Raw genomic sequence first — 19689 nt, forward strand, 5'->3', positions numbered from 1 at the left:
TACCACATGAGCCATGCGGCCTCCCCGGCCAGCCTGAAGCCCCAAACTCCCCCTCTGCAGGAGCGAGCAGAGATCTCTGTAGCGTGAATGTGGCTGGATGGCACAAGGAGGAGAAATCCTTGGGCACCACATTGCACGTAGCATTTCTTCCTTCTCCCAGCTCACCTGCGCGTTGTCTTTCTTTTTGTGGAGTGTGTGTTCAGGGGCTGTGCCATGCATGTGGAGTGGATGGTGGTGGATTGAAAACAACCTCTGTGAACATGTGTGAAAAATACACTACTCTTCTTCAAGGGTAGCAAGGGTTTGTACTAATGGCAGCTCTTAAAAGTAGATACCCATGCCAAAAGATGTCTGCCTTCATATCTATCCCTGCCAATAGAAATACCCTCCTGTGAAATCCCAGTCCTTTTGGGACAGTATTTTTACACGTGGTGGATATCAACTGCTGTTTCTAATTAACACTGAGCAGTGTGGTGCTATGCGGAAACACAAAACACAATACATCCAGCAGCAATCATCGGAACAGCCATGCTGCAGGAGTGAAGGCCCTGTGTAGAAGTGGCTTTCTGTGCAAGTCTTACAGCCTCTCACTGCCACGATCCCAGGCTGACATGTCCCTGCTTTAGAGCAGTTTGGGGTTACAGCAGCCATACTCCAGGCCACCCATGCTTCCCAAGGCCCATGTCAAGCCTGCTGGTAGCAAAGGGGTTGGGTGATTTCCTCTCAGCTGGGCTGACACACCGCAGGCTGAGGGAAACCTTGGTCAGTGCAGGAATCCTGTGGCTAAGAAAAGCCCCTTGGCATTTTGGGGGATTCTCTGCAATGTTGCTGTGCCACATACTCAGTTTTAGCGGTTCCAGTGGACTCTGCAGTCTGGCTTTGTCTGTGTTAGTGTCCCATTTCTATGCACCTGGCTCTTATGAGAGGCACCCTCTCATGGGTGGCTTCAGGATATCTGGTTTTACCAACCCACGAGATGCCACAATAATGATTGTGCCCTGTACCCACGAGAAAACTTTGTTTCTTCTTTGAGTTGAAGGAACCAAGTCATTCCTTGGTCTGGGATTTTGTTTCTAAGTGCAATCCTGGTCAGCTTTTTTGTGGCTTGAGGTTGGGTTTGGGTCAATAGACACGGGCCTTTTACCCCATTTGTGACACTGACTTCATATGAGTCCTCAGACGAGTCATCAGACATTTCTGTTCCAGCTGTAAAATGGGAACAACAATGCTCTACTGCCTTGTTAAGCACTTACAAATGTATGGATGATGTCTGTGGTGGGTTGTTTGCACAACAGTAATTACTGATCAAAACCATTTATGAAGTTTGTGTGTGTGCGGGTCAAGTATCTCTTTGATGTACTGTTTCTCAAATAAATGGGGATTATTTTTAAAATGTGTGTTTGTTATTTTGGTGATTTTCCATGTCTGCCTAGGGCTGTTCTGACTTGACTGGAGTTATAGAAATTTTGTAGAATATGAGATATTGGCAGTATGTACAGATTCACATATCAGTACTTATCTATAAAAGTAGAGGATTCTACATAGAAAAAGGTTAATAAAAGAGGATACCAGAAGAACATGTTTTAGCCTTCTATATACATAAATTTATGTTTAATTATATATTTATTTTTTTTTATTTAGTTAAACTGATTTTTTATTTACATGTATGTACATACACACATCCCAGTTTGTATTTGAGTGGTTTGCTCTGTCATAAATTGATAAACCAAACTGACCAGCATGTTAAACTTAGCTGAAGCAAATAATTTTAACCTATGTGCAACTTTGCACTACTTTTACTGAATTGGGTTGAGTGATATCTTTAATATAACCAGTCTGAAATAAGGCAGTGCGTGCTTCGCAGGTAATTATGAAGTGGATGACACAGTGTAAGGCAACATCATCCGGTACAGTGGTATGTTTGATAGCTGAGAAGGTACAAGTTTGCATAGTTGCAACTTCATGAAAAGCAATTTTTCTACTGAATTACAAAGATGCCTGTTTTCTGAAGGCGACTTTAAAGGCCAACCAAGCCTGTAGAAAGGCAGTTCTCAAAATCACGGGATCGTTCAGGCCGGAAAATCATCTAATGCAGCCCCTGGCACAACACGTCCCAGTGTTTCCAGGTTCAAAAACAGATAAAATCTAAGTTCCTTAACTTTTGAATAATATTACCAAGTTTTTGTTGTTGGTGGTGGTGGTTTTGTTTTGTTTTGCAATGCAAAACATTTAGCAATGTAGATACCATGTTGATGCCTCTGTCCTTGTTTTGTTCAGGATGTCCCACACTATCTTTCTTCCACACATCCTGCCCAGTGCTGGTCACATGGAGCACCTGGACTATCAGCTAACCTGATTTTCCTGTGCAGCAAGGATGTGTATGCAGGGCACTAATGTTGTTCCTGGCTGTCGTTACAGGTCCTGCCCACTATTTTTATTTACTGTCTGGAAACAGTAAAGATGCTAAATGTGTCCTAAAATGAAAAAGTCAAGGGAACAAGAAAAAGAACTAATGCACTTTGGGGACAACATTTGTACAACTTCTCTCACTAATGAATTTATTAGGCTGGACATGGAATCAGAAAGATAATATATACAAACATATATGCTTCGCTACATTTTCTTTGATGTTGGAATAAAAGGATTGTAACGGAAACACTAGAAACTAGACACCCAACCTATAACTGTAATTAAAATTCACTTGGTCTGTGACGCATTTCTGTGACTGCTGCTTCACTACCATGACATTGGCATCAGAATGTATAAACATGAGAAAAATATTTTTGAGTTAGCAAATACGGAGTTTAAGTGTCACGTGAATGCATCTTTACAGCACGATCTCAACTTTTAGTTCAGGTATAACATCTGTGTGTATTTAATGTTTTTTATAGAACGTACTTGTTTCTTGGTGTGGTAGTTTCCATTTACACAGAAATCCTATTGCAGAACAATGTGATCCATTACTAATGTGGTGTAAATCTTCACTGGAAGTACCCCAGCACTGTTCGGTCTTTCAAGCGAACAGTTGAGTACTACTCTGATGGTTTTTTTCAAGACTACCAGACTCCTGGAGTTTTCTATGGGTAAAGTACACTAATCCTTAGAGCAGCAATCCTCATTAGAAAGGGGAGAAAGGAAAAGCCATGGCACTTTGGACTGGAAATTTTCTCAACTGAGACAGAAAGGAGTCAGAAGGTGTATTGAAAAGGGAGACGGAAAATACGTCTTCTTGCTACTGAGCTGCCACATACATGTCTTAGCAGAGATTTGCTTAGGTGGAAATGTTTGCCTATAGCATGGTTTCTGCTGCCGCCTCTGATCAAGGCATGCAAGACTTGCATTAGTATATTTTGAAAATGAAGGTAATTTAGGAGAAAATGCCCAGAGCTCATATCAGCTTCTATTCTTGTAAGATGTGTGCTTTGAAAAATCTTGAAAGTTTACTGCATCTTGACTAGATTTTAACAAAATTACTCAGAATATTGTGGTATTTCATCAGAAAGGACTGAAGAAAGAGCCTGTGATTTTTTAGCTCGAGGCAGATCAGTGGTTTTTAATGATGTTTTCTGCATTATCTGTAGAAATCAATTTAAAAAATGTGCTAATGCAAAAAAATTTGTGATGGACTTCAACCTTGCATCTAAAGTGTTTGCTATAACACTTGTGAGTTTATTTAAAAGCCTCTTCCCTGGGCTACAATTAGAGACTTCATTGTGATTTAATTAAAAGCAGCAGCTTTTCTATTGCTGAGCCTTTTTTTCACTGCCTGAATTTGTTCTCTCAGACTGAAAAGATGGCAAGTCCAAGCTTTACCTGGAGCAATGAGAAGGAAATTAGGGAGTACAATGAGATGCGGCAGGTGGCATTATTACCACCACAGCTGGCAAATGAGAACAACTGCATCATAGACCATAGAGGTTCAAGTCACCATTTATTCACAAACATAATAGGAATTGGAAATCATTCAATTGGAATGTCTACCTGCAAATATTTTAGCACTAAATTGCTAGTAGGTTTAGGAAGTAAGGACACACACTTCCCTCCTCAGTACAAGAGAGACCTGGACATACTGGAGAGAGTCCAGTGTAGGGCTACCAAGATCATGAAGGGACTGGAGCACCTCTCCTGGTGGACAGGAAGAGAGCTGGGACTGTTCAGCGTGGAGAAGAGAAGGCTCAGGGAGATCTTATCCATGTCTATAAACACTTGAATGGTTGGTGCAAAAAAGAAATGGTGCCCAGTGTCAGGAGAAGAGACAATGGTCACTGACTGAAACACAGGATGTTCCCTCTGAATATCAGGAGGCACTTTACTTCGCGTGTGATGGAGTACTTGCACAGCTTGTGGAGTCTCCATCCCTGGAGATCTTCAAAAGCCACCAGGACATTATCCTGGACAACCTGCTCTGGGTGACCCTGCTTGAGCAAGTTGCTTGAGCAAGCCTCTGCTTGGGGGGTTGGACAAGACAGCCTCCAGAGATCCTCTGCCAATCTCATCTATTCTGTGACTTTGTGATTCTATGAAAAACATAGGCAGGATCTACATTTTTTATCTGATACATGGAAAAATGTGCTGTAGACAAGGAATTGTAATACCATTCATTTAGCAGAAAAGTAGAAATCATCATCCTGAAAGAGGCTTAAATGGCAGAATTGATGGCATCATGTTTTTATTTTCTACAAGAGATATACTTGCTTTTGTTTCCTACGGTATTTCCTTGCTGATTAATAATGCAATTCCAGGTCATTTGTGGCCTTAAGATAAGCATATCAATTAGTTTTTGCTTCTCATTTATTCTAAGCTTCTTTGGAGTCCAGAACTTGCTTTTCTGTCCAACAACAGGTCCAAGGGCTCTCACTAAAATCAACATGTGGCATGGCTGAATTTCCATTTAATGGGCTTTGGCAAGATACATGCATGTGTTCAGCTACTCTGGGCCCTACCTGGTACAACACTTATGAGCTTGCATCACCAGGAGGTTGCCCAAATTTTACTGCCTGTCTTTCAAGAAAAAGTTATCCTTTGTTCGTATGCCAAACAACCTCTTTCTCATGCCCCCAAATTCTGCTTGGTGCAGGCAGAGCTACACATAAAGAGAACTGTGGCAGTAAGATGCATCCAAAGGAGTATGATTATGTACATCATCAGAAAAGGAGGAAAAACAGTTGGTTTAAAAAATTTTTTCCAAGTTACTGAAGGAATGGATGATACTGGCACTGGACAAGGATAAAATACATGCAGCTGCATTACGTACAGTAGGTTGGAGACTTACTTCTCTGACTGCTGTATTTCTACTAATGTTTTCAAAAAGCAGTCTTATTTCCAAGCTTTTGCTTAACTGGGATGTGAATACCAGCACCTGATAAAGCTTCTTCTTCTTCTCAGAACAGAGATGTTCTGCAAAACAATGAGCAGGTTTAGATGGTTTATTTCTTTGCCAGGGCCTTCAATTCCAGCCTCTCTATACGGCAGAGAAAAATAACTAGAGAATTAAATAGAAAAGCCTCTGGCCATCCGCACACAAGAGATCAGACAACACCTTCCCAAGGATGGGGCTGCCTCAACAAACCAAGCTGGAGCAGGAGTCAGCCCACTCAGCCAGCAGAGGAAACACTGCCTCTCTTTCAATTCCTTGGAGCATATCAGCATTATAATTTTCAAAATCAGTCAGCTAATTGTATTATCTATGTGGTATTCACTGGCTGAAGTTTGTAATCTTGGAATTCTCATGGCTTTCTTAAATGAAGACTTAAAATCTCTGTACATACATTTTGTGAATAAACACATTAGGTCTTCTTGTCCTCATTTGAAACCAAGGTTGTGGAGCTGCTGAATCCAGCCCTGTGTGATTAAAATTGCTTCACAACAAACCGGTCCCAAAGCCTTTCTACAAGTGGATTTGTTCTCATTTCCTCTGTCTGCTGGGTAAAAGCCCCTGAAAAATCTTTGTGGGATATTTTCTATTGAGTCTGTTGTTGTGGTGAACCATTTGATCATGTTCTTCCTTTCTGTGATTCCTGTGGAAAAACAAATCCATGTGTGTCTCCTTGTTCATCGGTGCAGTTGACCCTGCTGCTGCAGATGAACAGTGTGCTGAATGTTTAATAAAAAATGAGTTATGGATGAGTGATTGACCAGATAAAAAAGCTGTTATGTCAGTGCTTCTGATAGATGGAGATATCTGCATTATTTCTCTCTCTCTCTCTCTCTCTCTCTTTTTTTTTTTTTTTTTTTTTTTTTTTTTTACCTTAGGCATAAAGCAACTTGATCTTGGTCCAAAATTTAGTGAAGGTCCAGTGGCTGGAACACGATGCCAGATATTAGCAATAAAATTCAAATTATGACTCTTTTTCAGCAAGGAAATTTGGCTTTGGAACAAATTACTGAGGAGTGTGTTTGATATGGTACAATTTGGAGATATTGCTAGTTAAATAGTAATACTTACTTGAAGGCTTGAAGTAGGAATTACTCCAATTTTTCATGGTCTGTACTGTGCAGCAGGCAAGTTTCATTTGGTCAGGCCTACAGATAAAGTCATAGAATCAACTTAATAAAAAACACAGCTAAATTCAACTGGAAGTATGAATTGCTCATATTGACCATTGCAAACATAAAGGGCCCTTGCATTAATTAGCACCAGTGATGATGACCTACATGTAAAATGGCTATCTTTAATTATTCTGCTCTTGTTGAAGCACCCACAGCCCTACTCATAGGAGCAGTTACACCTATTTAACACGGTTTATCTTTATGCAGTTTATTCTTGTTAGGAAGGAGGATAGGCAGTGGAGAAGAAGGTCAGCTACACACCACAGATAGAAAGAGCTGCATCAGTAAGAAGCCATCAGCCTAATCAAAGGTGTTATTCTGTAGCATTGCACCGAGAGCCCTAGCATACAAGTTTACAAGCAAAGTTAATGGTTGGTGATGCAAACCCATCCTGAAAGTCAATATGAAGATTTTAGTGGGCCATGCATTACTGGAAAACATCTGCAAGTGGAGGTTAATGAAGAGGTGCCAGTGCTGCATGGTTGCACCATGAATGCTCCTTGGTGTACAGCAACTGTTGCTTCTCCCCGCTGACTCCTGTGTCAGACTTCACAGCGTTTATCCTTGCTGCTTCTTGCCTCCACTGGAGTCCCATTCCTGCCACAAGGCTAATCTAAAAAAAAATTACAGAAAGGGGCTTCCTGAACAGATTTCTGAGGAGCATAATTCTTGACAGTCATGAAACATTTTTTTCTGTTCCCCAAAAGAGATGTCTCCTAGATCCTTGCAGCTCCTGTGATAGGCATATTTTCTGCAGACTGTTTTCTCCTTGTTTTCCAATGTCAAGAAATACCTCTACAGCAAATCAGTGTTGGATTTCTCCTTCTAAAAATCTTAAATATTTAATGACTCTCATTATTATTATTATCTTTATATTTATTTATTTGTTTATTTAATTATTTTTGTTTTATTAAAGCAGTAAGAATGCTCATCAGTAGACCATGATCCTGCAGCTGCATTGGACTGAACAACGTGGGACGAACTACATAACCCTACATTTATGAAATGTTTGTTTCATAATTAAACAGGCAAAAAGAAAGCAACAACAACCAGTTTTTAGATGCTGTTCTGGGAGCAGGGCTACTTTATGAAGACAAGAGTGTCTTCTGGGGCTGGTGGCAGAGCTGGAGGGCCAGGTGCTGGAGAGGGGTTGTGGTAGGGAGGTCAGGAGGGATGCGTCCTCTGGGCACAGCCCTGCCAGACCCAAACAGTGCGAGCTGGGAAGCCTTGGCTGGGAGGAGAGGAGGGCTGGAGAGGCCAGCTGGGGAGTCTGGGTATAGCGAGGGACATGTGGGACTGCTGATGTTGCAGGGTGAAAAGCGAGGGCAGGGGAGAGGTGGTGGGGAGCAGCTTGTGAATTCATATAAGATCTGAAGGGCTAGAAGGCTTTCTTTTTTTCATTACGCATTTTGTTGTTTCAGTTTCTGCCAGTATTTTTCCATTATAACTTCTATTGCTTTGAAAAGTTCATGTTATCTAAGATAATCTCCAATTTAAGATCTCAGCCAGTGGCCTTATCTCCTTCCTAGATACGTATGTAAAGAAATAGCAATGTCTGAGAGCCCAAATATAGCCAAAATTGTGCAATTTTTTGTATGTAGCCTTCATGATGTTTGTGAGCCACTCTGGAAGCAGTATTGCATTCATTGTTGTCCTGTCCCATATCCAAACAAAGAAGTAAATTCATGCAGTTCTGTGTTTTGGATACTGCAAGCAAGCAGGAGTGAGACCAGGAGTGATAACCATGACGAAGAAGAGACAAGGCATTACAGATGTACAATATCTCTGGAAAAGAACTCTAAAGGTATGCAAAAGTGAATTTCATCTGGGTTCTGTTGTGACAAAGACATTTAAGACAAGGACAGTTGGATTTAATTACATTTTGCTTTGAAGCAAAGCTCTGAGCTTGATATTGAATTACTGTGAGGCTTTGTGTGCGTTACTAGTAAACTTGTCAGAAAGTATCTGCTGAAACTGCTGTTCTACAGAATACTGGACTTTTGATTAAGTTATTTGTTCTGCAACAATATTTACCTTCCTTTGTGGGGGGTGTGGGGGTGGAGGGAAGCTTCTTGTGTTGACTGAATATGAAACACTTTCAGATTAAACATTTTCCTAATTTTTCAGTGAGGATACTTCCAGTCACTGTAATATATAGCATAATATTGGAAGAAGAACAGAAGTGCTAATGAAAGTTATCACAAGTCTCAAGTCGCACCAAATGGTAATAACTTGATGGCATATATAAAGTCTTCAAATAACCTCCAAAATATATTCCTTCTTCTGCTGTCTCTTTTTCTCATCCTTCCCTTCTGGCTTGTCTTCTGTGGCACTCTTTTCTGCATCTGCACCTAGGTAAGTTCTGCTTTGGAGCCTGTCTGTAACAACACCTGACCCTGTAAAACCAATGATGAATGAATTACTCAGATGTGTACTGCCTTTGATGGATAGAAGGAAAATCTCCTTGTCATAGCCTTTAAACCTGTGGTCTAAGATGAATAAGAAAGCAATATGAACAGGAGCTAAGAGTTTGGACTTAACCACCCACCCAGCATGCACAGAACCGAAGTGTTCAGAGCACATACTGAAATTCTGAGACTTGGTGTCAGATTTAGTATGAAAAGTTTACATGATTCTTGTAGAGGAAGCTAGCAACAAATGATAAACAAGCACGGTCTTTCTAGTAGGAAGTAAGCTGCCGGTCAACACTTCGTAAGTCTGTATATGTATACATTTGTCCTTATTACCTCTCTGCCATAAGTAAATATTTGACTCGCTGCTTGGCACATAGCTGTTCAATATGTAAGCATATGTAAGGTGCATGATACAGCAGTTACCAACATGATACTTACTTCTGGATGCAGAAAGCTGGTTTTGGTTCAATAATTTATAAAAATGAATCATGCTTTGGCCATCAGCTTTGCCAATGTCTGCAGCCCAGATAGGTCACTCTGAGAATCCTTCTCTGATTGTTTTATATCAACTTCCTCCCACAGTATTAAAGTAAAAAAACATCTGATCAGTATGTTCAGATGGTTAATATAGATGAGTATAAATAGATGGATATGGAAATCCTTCTGCACGTGAGCATCTGTGTGTGCACAGATCCTGATTAGGGGCTTTCTGTCCTTATTTGACCTGTCTATTGTTTATTTTGTGCTTTCCTTTCTAGCCTACATAATTGTCATGCAACCACCAAGAAGACCACAGAGCAGTTCTTGTGCTGCCTATGAATACAGAGTGGCTGAATAGAAGACTTTACGAAGGCTGAGCTTGGTTATAATAAACATTATTTTACGCTTCGGAATCTAGGGCCAGCAAGACTGGTGAACATGAGGTCAGTCAGGGAATGCAAGTAAGATAATAAATGCATTAAAGCCTGCTACAGCTGTTTACACTGCACAGGCAGATCCTAGCAACTGTATTTAGACAACTAATGAAATTATAGCCAAAGTAATTTCCTAATGGTGATTTGCTCATCGTTTCATCAGTTTACTTTCAGCTACTCATCTGCACTTATACACATTAGCTATGTTCTTATAACCTAAAAGGTACAAATCCTTTTCCTCTTCCAAGGATCTGCTCACTGACAGAGGAACCCATTCTGCACCTCTGCAGATGTGTATTGTAATGACAGGGAGATTGTTCCTCTTCTGCTGACAAACCAGCTGTGACATATTTCTTTAGACCTTCCTTCCCTTAGAGACCAGTAGTAAAAAAGGTATGTGTTACAAAAAGGAATGGAGAAGAGCACTTGAAATTCCTGCATTTGTCCAACACATTTGGAGGAGCTGAACCATTATTATGTCCATTAAGTTGTAATGGAAAGTGGTTGCTTCTGAAATACAGTCTTTTCCAGAGTAAAGAAAAGGGATGTTTTGTAGTCCACTGGAACAAAGAAGAGCTATTTGGGACAGATAATAATTTAGAGAAGTGACAACTCTGTAGTTTAGAGCTTGTTGGAAAAAAAGGACAGTGCCCAAAGAAACTCAGTTCTGTTACCACAACACAGAGGTAAAAGGGTTTTTACAGAGTAAGGGATTCTGATCCATCCTGATTTGCTATGTGAAAGCAATCCCTTCAGACCAAAGCTTACTCTTCCTTTCCCTATGGGTTATGTGTCTATATGCTGGTAAAGTCCCATTTGGGGAATATCATGAGTGTGGGACTCCAGGGTAAGAGCTGTCTTTTAATTCCAACCTTTTCATGAGGCTAGTAGTTAGCAGAAGATAGCACAGAAATTAATGTATGCTAATCATCAGTGGCAGAACAGATTAAGAGTTTAAAGAGTAGCTGAGCACATATGAATAAACCTTACAGGGAACCTAGATTGATTTAATGATAGGCTAATAAATGATGACCAAAAAATATTAGAGGTGAATGATAAATCTGAGCCTGAGCTTTCCACAAGTGGTAGGAAGCAGAAACACCAGGTCCCCAGCAAGCACAATTTTTATCTTACTAAGATGATGTGATCATATGCATTTACCTGATATAGAATAATATATATTATTAATTAAGATAATAAAAAACTGGTATGGCACCATAATTGTATTCCTCTGCCTATGAGTATATTCAAAGGTCCATGTTTGCACACACCCAAACCCTTGTTAAAGCTTAGATAGATATAGTAAAAATTCTGTCCTAAAGGGAATTTCTGCAGTGTTTCTTTGTTATAATTTTTGTTCTTGATTTTAGGGATCCATATTCCTTCTTTTTTTTTTTTTACATTTGTTGATATTTTCATTCTGTTTACAGAATGAAATTTGCATATGTTTCCTGCCAATGTAGCAAACTGATTTGTTGTGTCACATCCATATCGGAATAGATTACTTGAGCTCTTGTGATTTTCCAGCTGACATCTGTGTGCAGCACTGTTTTTTCTCATGTACCAAACAGTGTGCCTAGAAATCTTGGATGAGAAAATAGTTATCCCTTTCAAAAGAATATAATACATATCTTACTGAATAGATTTTTTTTAATTGCTTAATAAAATGTGTCTTGTTTTGGTGGTTTTACTCTGCTGGGCAGCCAACCTCCACCACAACCACTCTCTCACTCTCCCTCCTCAAAAGAAGAGGAAATGTACTCTGAAAATGTAGAGAAAATGATGTGAATTCAAAAGTTACCTTGAATCTGGGTAAAATTCACTCAGAGGGACTGGTAGCACAGAATTACAGAAAGGTTAAGCTTGGAAGGGACCTCTGGAGATCATCTCGTCCAATCCCTTGACTCAAGCAGGATGACCTAGAGCATGTTGCACAGGGTCACATCTAGGTGGGTTTTGAGGATCTCCAGAGAAGGTCACTCCACATCCTCTCCAGGACCTGTTCTCATGCTCTGTCACCCTCACAGTAAAGAAGCATTTTCTCATGTTCAGATGTAACTTTCTGTGTTTCAGTTGGTGCTCATTGCTTCTTATCTTAGGGCTGGGCACCACCAAAAAGAGTCCAGCTCCATTGTCTTGACACCCTCCCTTAAATATTTCTATACATTGATTAGCTTCCCTCTCAGCCTTATCTTCTCCTGGCTGAACAGGCCCAGCTGTCCCAGCTTTTCCTAATGAGAGAGGTGCTCCCTCCCCTAATCATCTTCGTAGCCCTCTGCAGGACTCTGTCCAGGAGCTCCATGTCCAGGAGCTCCCTCTTACACCGGGGAGCACAGAACTGGACACAATACTCCAGATGAGACCTCACAAGGGCTGAGTAGAGGGGCAGGATCACCTCCCTTGGCCTGCTGGGAATGCTCTTCCTAATGAACCCCAGGGGCAGGATCACCTCCCTTGGCCTGCTGGGAATGCTCTTCCTAATGAACCCCAGGACAGAACTGGCCTTCATGGCCACAAGGGCACATTGCTGGCTCATGGTTAACTTGTTCACCAGGACGCCTAAGTCCCTCTCTACAGAGCTGTTCTCCAGCAGGTCAGCCCCCAGCCTGTACTGGTGCTTGGGGTTATTCCTCCCTATGTGCAGGACCCTGCACTTGCCCTTGTTGAACTTCTTGAGGTTTCTCTTGGCCCAGCTCTCTGGCCTGTCCAGGTCTCTCTGAATGGCAGCACATCCCTCTGGTGTACCACACCTCACAGTTTTGTGTCATCACCAAACATGCCGAGGGTGCACTCTGTCCCTTCATCCAGGCCACTGACAAATGAGTTGAACAGGTCTGGATCCAGTACTGACCTCCCCGGGACACCGCTGGCTACAGGCCTCCAGCCAGACTGTGCCACTGATCACAACCCTCTGAGCTCTGCCATCCAGGCGGTTCTCAATCCGCCTCACTGTCCACTCCCCTAACACACAATTCCTAAGCTTACCTATGAGGATGTTGTGGGAGACAGGGGTCAAAAGCCTTGCTGAAGTCAAGGCAGACAACAGCCACTGTTTTCCCCTCATCTACCCAGCCAGTCATTCCATCACAGAAGGCTCTCAGATCGGTTAAACACGATTTGCCCTTGGGGAATGCATATTGACTACTCCCGATCACCTTATTTTCCTCTACATGACTAGAGATGACCTCCAGGATGAGCTGTTCCATCACCTGTCCAGGGATGGAGGCGAGGCTGACTGGCCTGTAGTTTCCTGAGTCCTCCCTTCTTGCCCTTTTGAAGGCTGGCATGACATCAGATTTCTTCCAGACCTCAGGCACCTCCCTTGTTCTCCACAACCTTTCAAAGCTGTTGGGTAGTGGTGTACCGATAACATCTGCCAGCTCCCTCAGTGCTCGTTGAGTGTGTCCCATCCAGGCCCATGGATTTGTGGCTATGACGTTTGCCTAAATGATCTCTAACCTGATCCTCCCCAGCCAAGAGAAAGTCTGCCTTTCTCCAGAGTTTCCCTCATGTCCCAAAGGTCTGGGATTCCTCAGGGCTGGCCTTGGCAGTAAAGACTGAAGCAAAGAAGGCATCTGGTAACTCTGCCTTCTCTGTATCCTACGTCACAAGGGCACCCTTCCATTCAGCAATGGGCCTACATTTTCCCTAGTTTTCTTCTTGTTACCAATGTATGGTATCAGCCAAAGAGTATGCTCCCAGTGAGGCAGCACATCTTTAAACTGTACTTACACTGACAAATTACATTTTATTACCATTTAATAAAGAACACAAGCAAAATAGTAAATAGTACTTGATAAATTATTTTATTGATCAAATGATTTTATTTTCTATCCTTTTATCACTTTTTATTTTCTATTTTAATTTATTCATTGTATTAATATCTCTGGAAATATGTACTGCTCTCCAGCCAGCCAGCCTCAGAATATGCTCCCCAGACAGAATGTGCTCATGAAGTTCACACAGGCCCACCTCTAAAGCCTGTCCAGGTGCTGCTGGATGGCATCCCTTCCCTCCCGCATGTTGACTGCACCACACAGCTTGGTGACATCAGCAAAATTCCTGAAGGTGCACTCAATTATAGCTAAGTGCCAAAAACACCCAGTAAAAAAAAAAAAAAAAAAAAAGCAAACAGAAGATTCACCATGGATTTCATTTTTATTTTTTCTTTATTTGTAGAATAATGCCACTTCTTATGTAGAAACTTCTGGCTTATTAAATTGTTGTATTTATTTATTTATTTATTTATTAGTGTTTTTGAGGAAAGTAAATCTTCACAACCATCTTCCTGTCCAAAAATGCAACTGCACCGACAATCATTAAATTAACTTCAATTAAAGAGCCAGCATTCATATTGTTACTACTGCCATCACGTTAATTTCAGGACTGATGCATGTGCAAAAAAGCAAAGAACATAGGTGTTCTGCATCAGGAAGGGAGGATGTGCTAGAAGTCACAAAGATAGCTGAGATGTTGTCCTGTAGAGAAAATGCATGAGCTGTTTTCAGTGTGCTATCTTGGCAGCCAAGCAAATGTTGTGGTTTAACCTGGCAGGCAGTTAAGCACCACACAGCCATTTGCTTGCTCTCCACCGCCCCCATTAGACTGGGGGGGAGAACCAAAAAAGGGTTAAAAAAACTCATGGGTTGAGATGAAGATAGTTTAATATGGCAGAAAACAAGGGACAATAACAACAACAGCAATTATAATTATAAAGATATGTACAAAGCCAGTGATGCACAACCTTATAAAGTTCAACAAGGGAAGCTCAGGGTCCTGCACCTAGGGAGGAATAACCCCAAGCACCAGTACAGGCTGGGGGCTGACCTGCTGGAGAGCAGCTCTGTAGAGAGAGAACTGGGAGTCCTGGTGGGCAGCAGGCTGACCATGAGCCAGCACTGTGTCCTTGTGGCCAAGAAGGGCAATGTATGCTGGGGTGCGTTTGGAAGAGTGTTGCCAGCAGGCCAAGAGAGGTGATCTTCCTGCTCTACTTAACCCTGGTGAGGCCACACCTGGAGTATTGTGTCCATTCCTGGGATTCCCAGTACAAGAGGGACGTGAAGCTACTGGAGCAAGTTCAGATGAGGTCTACAAAGATGATGAGAGGACTGGAGCACCTGTCTTACGAGGACAGGCTAAGAGAACTGGGCCTATTTAGCCTGGAAAAGAGAAGACTGAGGAGAGACATCATTAAAATGTATAAATATCTGAGGGGAGGGTGTTGAGAGGATGGAGCCAGTCTCCTTTCAGTTGTGCCCAGCGACAGGACAAGAGGGAACAGGCACAGATGGAAACACGAGGTTCTGGCTGAATATGAGAGGGCACTTTTCTACTGTGAGGGTGACAGAGCACTGGCACAGGTTGCCCAGAGAGGCTGTGGAGTCTCCTTTGCTGGAGATGTTCAAAACCCACCTGGATGCCATCCTGTGCAATGTGCTCTAGGTGATCCTGCTCAGCACAGGGGTTGGACCCGATGATCTTCAGAGGTCCCCTTCAACCTCAGCCATTCTGTGATTCTTCTATGGGGAAGCAACATCTTGCATTTGAGTCATTACACTTAATCCAACTGCCATTTGTGTGATGGACACGGGTGGCATTCAAGTGATTGGAACAATTTTTGGATTACAGTTCCCAAGGGAACAGATCTTCTGGTGGACAGCATCCAATTACAAACACTTTTTCCTACAAATACCCCACCTTTTCTAGTTCAATTTAGACAGCATTCCCCATTCTCTGGGAAGTGAATTCAGCAAAGAGTAGCATCTGGCTGCCAGAATTCCATTCCATTATGTACCTTACTTCTGTTGCTATCCCACCACTTGGGCTGGATAGGCTTAGCCATCCAGGGCCAGTCTTCAAAGTCTTTTGGTCCGTGTTGCTGGATTGCAACAAACATGCCAATCACCAAGGGAATTTTTGATGCAAATTTACCACTCAACCTCAACTATTAATTTCCTTAAAACAACCGGTAAGAGGGGGATCATGTTGATACTGCTACAGTAAGCCAACTCAGCAGACCTTGTGTTCAGTTACACCTTCAGAACAGTGATCTCTGCCTTGGCCACAATGCATGTAATTTGAAGTCTCTTTGAGTTGGCTTTCATGTGGACTTCAAAAGCCAGGTCCTGGCTGATTGAGTCTTGCTAGCCAGCATTCACACAGATGAGAATTCAGTTTTGTTCCCTGTTGTAAGTCCCCCCTGTGCTCTGTAAGTCAGGATGAGAATAATGCTGCTAACACAATGATGTTTCAGTTGTTGCTGAGCGGTGCTTACACTAAGTCAAAGCCTTTTTGGCTTCTTATACGGCTCTGCCAGTGGGGAGGCTGGGGATGCACCAGGATCTGGGAGAGAGGGATGTCCCATACCACATGGTGTCATGCTGGACAATAGGAATGGAGGAGTTGGCCTGGGGAAGGGTGCCACTGATCAGGGTCTCACTGGGCATCAGTCAGCAGACGGTGAGCAATTGCATCATTGCATCACTTGCTCTGCATATCCTTTTATCTCTATTGTTATTATTATTATTATTATCCACTTGTTTTCTCTATTAAATGGTCTTTATCTCAACTCATGACTTTTTTTTTTTCTGTCCCCCATTCCACTGTGTGGGGGGAGGTGTGAACAAATGGCAGTGTGGTGCTTAGCTTCCTGCCAGGTTAAACCTCTGCAGTCTTTTTTGGCACCCAATGTGGGGCACAAAGGGTTGAGAAAATGATAGAACTGATCAGAACATGTTAAAATAAATAACAAACTATAAGCATTACATCAGTTCAATAGTTGCTGGCCACAGTGTTAATTTATGAGCTCTCACAGTTGTGCTTGTTCTCAGAGTCATGTTTTATAATATCTTACTTGCTGTCTGTGCTCCTGGTCGTGCTGTTCATCACTTCTGGGGGCTGGTTTAAGGTTACCATTTTGCTGCACTGTGTACCTCTGATTTATGATATGAAAAAATAACCAGTTGTGAGACTAATCTGGTATTTGTATAGCATTGCTGTTATCTCTGTACTTCAAGAGCCATCTGGAACCTGACCTGGAATTCTGGGATGAGGAGCAGAGGAACCCCCTCCCCCCCCCAGCTCAAGTGGAAACAATTAGAGACCTGCTGCTCCACCTGGACTGTCACAAGTCCATGGGGCCAGATGAGATCCACCTGAGGGTGCTGAGGAAGTTGGTGGATGTGATTGCTGGGCTGCTTCCCATCATCCATCAGTAGTCATGGTCATCCAGATAGGTCCTGGATGACTGGAGACTTGCTAATGTGACACCCATCTATCTATAAGAAGGGTTGTAAGGAGGAACTGGGGAACTACAGGCCTGTCATCCTGACCTCGGTGCCCTGAAAGGTGATGGAACAGGTCGTCTTGAATGCAATCATGCAATGTATGTATATGTGGGACAACCAGGGAATCAGGCCCTGGGTTCAGCATGGGTTCATGAAAGGAAAGTCCTGCCTGACCAACATCATCTCCTTCTATGATAAGGTGACCCGCCTGGTGGATGAGGGAAAGTCTGTTGACATAGTATACCTAGCCTTCAGCAAGGCTGTTGACATGGTCTCCCAAAGTATTCTCCTGGAGAAACTGGCAGCCCATGGCTTGGACATGTACACTCTTTGATGGGTTAAAAACTGTCTGGACAGCTGAGCCCAGAGAGTGGTGGTGAGTGGAATGAAATCCAGCTGGCGACTAGTCACGAGTGTTGTTCCCCAGGGGTTGGTGTTCAGGCCCATCCTTTGTAATATCTTTATTGATGATTTGGATGAGGGAATTGAGTGCACCCTCAGTAAGTTTACAGACAACACCAAGTTGGGGGGAAGTGCTGATCTGCCAGAGGGTAAGAAAGCCCTGCACAGTGACCTGGACAGGTTGGATTCATGGGCAGAAGCCAATGGGATGAGGTTCAACATAGCTAAGTGCTGGGTCCTGCACTTTAGCCACAGCAACCCCGTGCAGCGCTACAGGCCTGGGGTAGAGTGGCTGGAAAGGTGTGCAGAGGAACGGGATCTGGGAGTGCTAATCAATGCTCACCTGAACATGAGCCAGCAGTGTGCCCAGGTGGCCAAGAAGGCCAATGGCATCCTGGTTGTATCAGGAATAATGTAGCCAGCAGGACCAGGGAGGTGATTGTTCCCCTGTACTCAGCTCTGGTGAGGCCACACCTTGAGTATTGTGTTCAGCTTTGGGCCCCTCAGTACCAGAAGGACATTGAGGCCCTGGAGCATGTCCAGAGAAGGGCTACAAAGCTGGTGAAGGGCCTGGAACACAAGTCCTGTGAGGACTGGCTGAGGGAACTGGGGGTGTTTAGTCTGGAGAAGAGGAGGCTCAGGGAAGACCTTAGTGCTCTCTACAGCTACCTAAAAGGAAGTTGCAGGGAGCTGGGGGTCGGCCTCTTCTCACAGGTAACTAGTGATAAAACTAGAGAGAATGGCTTCAAGTTGTGCCAGGGCAGGTTTAATTTAGAAACTAGGAGACATTACTCCCTGAAAAAGTAGTCAGGCTTTGGAGTGGGTTGCTCTGGGAGGTGGTGGCGTCACCATCCCTGGGGGTGCTTAGGGAAAGACTAGAGCTGGCGCTTAGGGGCATGGTTTAGTGGGTGATATTAGTGGTAGAGTGATGGTTGGACCAGATGATTTTGAAGGTCTCTTCCAACCTTAATGATTCTATGACTCTATGACCTTTCAGAGACTATTAATGATAATACTCTCTACTTTTTCTCCTCAAGAAGCCAATCTGGAGGCAATACAAGAGGAGGCACTTTCCTCTGCTCTTTCCCCTTCTGTTTCATCTTCTCCTTCCTCTTCTCCTCCAAGCTAGCCACAGTAGCCCTTGAGAATTTTGAACATCCCTTGGATGTTTAAAACAGCGTGTTCATGTTGCTACATCTCCAGAATGTGTTTCTGGTTTTGTTTCTTGTTTAACAACTATTTAAGATGACCACCCAGAGGTCCACCATGAGGCAGCAAAGTTGGGAGTGGTGGGTGTGTTACAGAGCATGGACAAATACCTATGACAGTGGGTGCCTCCAGTGTTTTGCAACAAGTACAAAATCCTGAAAAAAAACAGTGAAACATTTGCAAAATATATGCTGTCACTTGGGCAATTCCAGAGAGATAAGACTCACTGCAATGTGTTGGGGCCTGCCACATGCCAACTGAGCTGCACTCAACACTAATCCAAGGTCACCGACAGCCCTGCAGCCACTCCAACCACCAGGACAGGCCCAGCAGCTGGGCCACAGATGCAATCCATGCTCATATCCATCTTCCCTATACATTAGGCAAAACAATGGATAAGCTTAAAAAGCTTGCTGAAGGTGACTACTAGAGCAGCATTTGGCAAGAGAGATTTCAGAGAGCAAGAATACCGCTACTGTCCTCAACAGATTCCTCCCAGTGGAAGATAAAGGTGGGCTAACTCTTAAAAGACAGGGGTGCTTTAATAACCTCCACTAAATCTCTCCACATAATAAAGAGGACAACATTTATAAAGTAATCATATGTCCAATATGGCAGGTTATTCTATGAAAGCTTGCATACAGGTGACTGGTTAACATACTACTTATTTAATTCCAGTTAATATGTGGTTCAACTGCAGCACAATAAATAACCTCTTGCTACCTGCTAAAACCATACCATAAACACACACACACACACACACAAATATTTGTCATTGATTTTGAGTAGGATTTTACTTGTAATTTTAAATTATGATTCCAGTCGTTACTTTGAAAGTAGATTCCTGTTTATTATATTCTCATATTTATGTAATGTTTTAAAAAAGCCCAAGTCAGCCAGCTAGACTTCACCCAT

At 42.7% G+C, this 19689-nt stretch overlaps 1 long non-coding RNA gene across 1 annotated transcript; it reads right to left on the reverse strand.

Annotated features, from left to right (window-relative positions):
* Positions 1 to 808: 808 nt before the first annotated feature.
* On the reverse strand, positions 809 to 1093 carry LOC118156534. The gene is made up of 2 exons (XR_004746305.1): positions 974 to 1093; positions 809 to 933 (listed from the first exon to the last, which is right to left on the reverse strand). It is a non-coding gene; the product is annotated as an uncharacterized LOC118156534 (long non-coding RNA).
* Positions 1094 to 19689: the final 18596 nt, after the last annotated feature.

This window comes from Oxyura jamaicensis, chromosome Z (assembly GCF_011077185.1).
Source record: "Oxyura jamaicensis isolate SHBP4307 breed ruddy duck chromosome Z, BPBGC_Ojam_1.0, whole genome shotgun sequence".
NCBI lineage: Eukaryota > Metazoa > Chordata > Aves > Anseriformes > Anatidae > Oxyura > Oxyura jamaicensis.